This window comes from Syngnathus floridae, chromosome 7 (assembly GCF_059516105.1).
Source record: "Syngnathus floridae isolate MCC-2025c chromosome 7, RoL_Sflo_1.0, whole genome shotgun sequence".
Taxonomy (NCBI): Eukaryota; Metazoa; Chordata; class Actinopteri; order Syngnathiformes; family Syngnathidae; genus Syngnathus; species Syngnathus floridae.
Window position 1 is genome coordinate 840387 of NC_142419.1, and position 5851 is coordinate 846237.

Below are 5851 nucleotides of genomic sequence, written 5' to 3' on the forward strand. Positions count from 1 at the left end.
TCCTCTGCTGTGATCACATCACCCCGACTTTGAATTACTTTTACCATTCACATTACACAAACACCTCACCACAAGCACAGACTTGACATTCATATACCATTACAGACAAACTGTCATCCCACAACACACAAAAAACATACAATATTAAATTGTAAAAGGAACCCTTCCTACGCAAAATTTTCTCCTCAATTAAAATTTCCCTTTTTTATTTTAAATCCAAAATTAATATCTAATTGTCTGGTCTCCTGTCTTCTCATCGCTTGCCAATATGCATAATGCTGGAACATGATTTAACTCCCCATTTAGTTTGCTCACATCTCACACTTAGACTATTTGACACTTTGTGTTGAGCTGTAACTTCAATATTTCCACCTTCCCATATTTCTTCCACTAAAACATTTCCATTTAGCTTTCAGTTTAAATTCATCCCTCCAAATAACTACCTCTGGCAAAGAACCAAAAATTTATAGAGCACTCCCTTTTACTGTTACCTTGTTCCTTCATTCATCTCCTCACAAGCATTACTGACCCTCCTCCTAAAAAATAATGATACTAAAAATAATGTTTAAAAAACAATATACACAGCTTACTCCTGCCATTTACACTATCACCTTGAAGATTATCGTTCTCATTTTTGTTGATGCCAATTCTTAGAATTATAAAGAAATGCTTACTCTTGATAACAGAGTCACACTATATCACACATTTTGAAAACCTTCTTCCACGTTCCCCCTTTGTACCTATAAAAAAACAATAAGACATATTTTTGCTGTCATGATCATCATTGTGGCCCTCACACGTGTTATCCCTGCACTTTAAATTGTCAATTTCTGTACATTTGAAGCCCTTTGAAAACTTGCTTGTGGGCTATATAAATAAACTTGACTTGATTTTATTATTATTCAACTTCTTCTGCATTCTTCTGCCTTTTATTTTATTTTTATCTTAACTACTGTCAGGCTGGGAACAAGGCGGAGGACTCGGATGCAGAGTCTTTCTTTTCACGGATTTATTCCAACAGGAGGATGACCGAAAAGACAACTCAAAGCGCCTCTTGCGAGGGAAAAACATTCGGCAAAAGTCCAAACAAAAAGCGTCGCACTCGGGCGAGACAAAAAGGGCTATGGGGAAAAAGGCACTAACAAAAAGCGTCGCTCTGAGGCGAGACAGAAAGGAGGAATCTTACTAGGTAGTCGTACGGCAAGGAATCGCTGGTGATCGGGACGAGGCAAGACACACTGGCACAAGACAAGGGGAAGACACGGACTAAATACACACAAAAAGGCGGGGACACAGGTGCTGACAATTAGTGTCAACTACACAGGTGCACACAATCGGGATCAGGGAATACAAGACAACAGAAACATAGAGGAAGGAACCACGAACTGAAACGGAAGGGATGACAAAATAAAACAGGAAGTGAAGTCACGACACAGACAAGACAGAAATCCGGAAAATAAACATGACCGCATGACATAATCCCCCCCCCCAGGGCCGGATCCCAGCAGCCCAGGAGCCTCAGGGTGAGTTGCATAAAAGTCCTCAAATCGCCCTGGGTCCAAAATAGAACTAGGCGGCACCCATTGCCGCTCCTCAGGACCATAACCCTCCCAGTCCACCAGGTACTGCCAGCCCCGGCCCCTTCTGCGCAGGTCCAACAGTTCCTTCACCGTGTAGGCAGTCCCACCCCCTACCGTCTGCGGAGGCGGCGCTGGATCTGGCACCAACGGACTGTCCACAGCCGGCTTGATCTTCCCGACGTGAAAGGTGGGGTGGACTGCAAGGGACCTGGGCAAGCGGACACGCACCGCGGCCGGGTTCACGACCTTGGAGATGGGGAATGGACCCTCAAAGCGAGGTGCCAGCTTCCTGGAGTCCCCCCGGTTGGGAAGATCCTTGGCGGACAGCCAAACACGTTGACCCCGCTGGTACACGGGCGCCGGACGTCGCCTTCGGTCAGCCATCCGCTTGACACGGTCCCCCTGGCGGATCAGCGTGGCCCGCGCCGCCGACCAGATACGACGACATCGGCGCACCAAGGCGTGGGCCGAGGTCACCGTCACCTCCGGCTCACTGTCAGGGAAGACTGGGGGCTGGTAACCATACACGCACATGAACGGCGACATACCTGTAGCCGTGGTGGGCAGGGAATTATGGGCATACTCCACCCAGGTGAGATTCTTGCTCCACGAGGAGGGGTTTTGGGAAACAAGGCAGCGGAGGCCCGTCTCCGACTGCTGGTTGATGCGTTCCGTTTGACCGTTCGCCTCTGGATGATAGCCCGATGTGAGACTCACGGTTGCGCCTATGAGCTTGCAAAATTCTTTCCAAAAGCTGGATATGAATTGGGGACCCCTATCTGAAACAATGTCCTTTGGGAAACCATGAATCTTGAATATGTGGTCCATCATTACTGTTGCCGTTCGTTTAGCGGACGGCAACTTGGGCAGAGCGATAAAGTGAGCCATCTTAGAGAATCTGTCTACAACAGTGAGTATGGTTGTTCGCCCGTTTGAAGCTGGTCGCCCTGTGACGAAGTCCATGGAGATCTCGGCCCGCGGACGCGATGGAATGGGGAGGGGTTGCAGCAGGCCCATACGGGCGCCGTGGGAGTTCTTATTCCGGGCGCAGACGGGACAGGCTGAGACGTATTCCTTGACGTCTGCCCCCATGGAGGGCCACCAGAATCGCTGCTGGACGACAAACAGGGTTCTGCGCATGCCCGGATGACAGGAGAGTCTGGAGTTGTGAGCCCAATGGACAACTTGGGACCGTAATTGTTCGGGAACGAACAGTCTGTTTTCAGGGCATCCACTAGGGGGTGGTTTGTTGCCATTGGCCTGATGCACCAGGCCTTCGATAGGCCAGGTCACTGCTCTTACCATGCAACGAGGAGGCAGAATGGGTTCGGGCTTCTTGACTTCCGGACCTGGGCTGTAGACACGGGAGAGCGCGTCAGGCTTGGTGTTCTTGAATCCCGGTCTGTAAGACAGAGTAAAGTTAAATCGGTTGAAAAAGAGCGACCAGCGGGCTTGGCGGGAATTCAATCGCTTCGCTGACTTTATGTATTCTAGATTTTTATGGTCTGTCCAAACCAAAAAAGGCTGCTGTGCACCCTCCAGCCAATGTCTCCATTCTTCCAATGCCAGTTTTACTGCCAACAGTTCGCGATCCCCCACATCATAATTCTGTTCGGCGGGCGTCAGCCGTCGAGACAGGAACGCGCCCGGATGTAGCTTGTTGTCGCTCTTGGCTCTCTGTGATAGGATGGCCCCTACTCCTTGATCGGAGTCGTCCACCTCCACCACAAACTGTCGCGACGGATCAGGAAGCGTGAGGATGGGAGCGGTGCTGAAGCGGTTCTTTAGCTCCTGGAAGGCCGCCTCCGCCGACCAGCGGAAGGGGACCTTAGGAGACGTGAGCGCGTGCAAGGGAGCCGCCGTGGCACTGAAGCCCTTGATGAACCGCCGATAAAAGTTGGCAAAGCCCAGGAATTGCTGCACCTTTCTGCGTGAGTCAGGGGTAGGCCATTCCGTAACCGCGCTAACTTTCGCCGGGTCCATCTCAACTTTGCCCGGGGCCACGATGAAGCCGAGAAAAGATACGGTGTTCTTGTGGAATTCACTTTTCTCGGCCTTTACGTATAGTTGGTGTGCAAGGAGACGTCGCAGCACCGTCTCGACGTGAATCCTATGGGTCTTCAGATCCGGGGAATAAATCAAAATATCATCCAAATATACGTATACAAAACGGTCCAAACAGTCTCTCAAAACATCATTTATCATGGCCTGAAACACAGCGGGAGCATTGGTGAGGCCAAATGGCATGACTAGGTATTCGAAGTGTCCTCGATGGGTGTTGAACCCTGTCTTCCATTCGTCCCCTTCCCGGATGCGCACTAGATGGTATGCGTTGCGCAAATCTAACTTTGTAAACACCCGGGCTTGCTGTAGTTGGTCGAACACGGTCGACATCAGTGGGAGCGGATACCGGTTCTTGATTGTGATCTGATTGAGAGGACTATAATCAATACAGGGACGTAGGGTGCCGTCCTTCTTGCCCACGAAAAAGAACCCCGCCCCCGCAGGCGACGATGATGGTCGAATCAGTCCGGCTTGCAGGGAGGAGTCTATATATTCGTTCAAGGCTTGCTTTTCAGGTCCCGAAAGAGAATAAAGCCTCCCCTTAGGTATAGTTAAGCCCGGCAGGAGTTCAATGGCGCAATCATACGGACGGTGGGGAGGTAGGGAGGTAGCCTTGGCCTTGCTGAATACCTCGGCCCATGGGTGGTAACACGCAGGGACCCCGGTTAAGTCTGGGGTTTGCGCGTCTAGAGCAGGAGGCACAGCGCGCGGGTTAGGCCTGATACAGGAATCATGACAGTCGGGCCCCCATCCCGTTATTTCCCCTGATCCCCAGTCTATGGCGGGGTTGTGGCGTTGAAGCCATGGATACCCGAGAATGAGAGGGTTCATTGGAGAGGTCCCGACATGTAGCCTTATATTCTCCTGGTGGGGACCTATCGACAGCGAGACTGGTTCTGTTATGTGAGTTATTTCAAAAAGTGCCTGTCCATTGAGTGCCTTAGCTTTCACGGGAGTGTTCAGCAGCTCAGTCTTTACCCCCCACCGGCGAGCAAATGCCCAGTCTATCAAGCTTTCATCCGCTCCTGAGTATATTAGTACTTCAAGTTCTATTTCTTTTCCCAACTGTGTAATCCTGCCCTTGGGGAGCACTCGCCCCGGGGACAGAGCCGCAGAGAAGGCGCTTACCTTCAGGGTCCTCCTCACTGGACAAGAGAGAAGGAGGTGTCCGAGCTCACCGCAGTAGTAGCATCTTCCCTCTCGGCGTCGCCGTAACTTCTCCTCCTCTGTTAACTTAGCTCTGCCCAACTGCATCGGTTCTGGCTCCTGGCGCTGCCGATCCCCTTCCGGCCTGGAGTGGTGAATGTCTAGGACGGCAGGGCCGGCTACTGGGACGAAGGCGGGGGCGTTCCTGCTTCGGTGCTTCCTCCACTCTTGCAGCCGGTTGTCTGTGCGGATAGCCAGAGCGATGAGGGCGTCGAGATCGGTGGGAAGGTCTAGGGGGATTAGCTGATCCTGTATGGATCCAGAGAGGCCCCGGAGGAAGATGTCATATAGCGCCGTCGCGTTCCAACCGCACTCCGCGGCCAGCGTGCGGAAACGGATGGCGTAGTCTCCGACGGTGTCTTGTCCCTGGACTATCTGACAGAGTTGGCGAGCCTTTTCTCGGTCAGCGGAGATTGGATCGAACACCGTTCGCAGAGCCTCGATGAAAGCGGGGAGAGAGTGACAGGAGATGGAATCCCTGGCCCATTCCGCGGTGGCCCACGTGCGGGCCCTTCCCGTCAGGTATAATACCATGTAGGCCACCTTGGAGCGCTCGGTGGGGAAATCTGCTGGCGACCTCTCAAAGTGCATCCCGCATTCTGTAATAAATGCCCGGCTGAGGCCGGGTTCACCGGAGTAGCGCTCTGGAGGGGCCAGTCTGGCACCGCCGGTCATGGGAGCTATGGCAAGGGGAGTAACTGGGGAAGCAGCGGGTGTACTGGAGGTCGCTGCTGGTCCCGCGTTTAAGAGCGAGAGCACGTCCTGCATTTGCTGACCCAGCTTTGCTACTTGGGTGGCGACCGCTCCTCTGAAGTCTTCTTGACACTTAGCGAGTCCTCGGATTTCTTCCCCCAAGTCGCCCACTTGCTTCTGGTGCTGGGCGAGCTGTGAGGCATGGGAGCGCACTGCGGCGCACAGGTGCTCCGACTCTGCCGAGTCCATGTCTGGCCAGTGTGTACTGTCAGGCTGGAGACAAGGCGGAGGACTCGGATGCAGAGTTG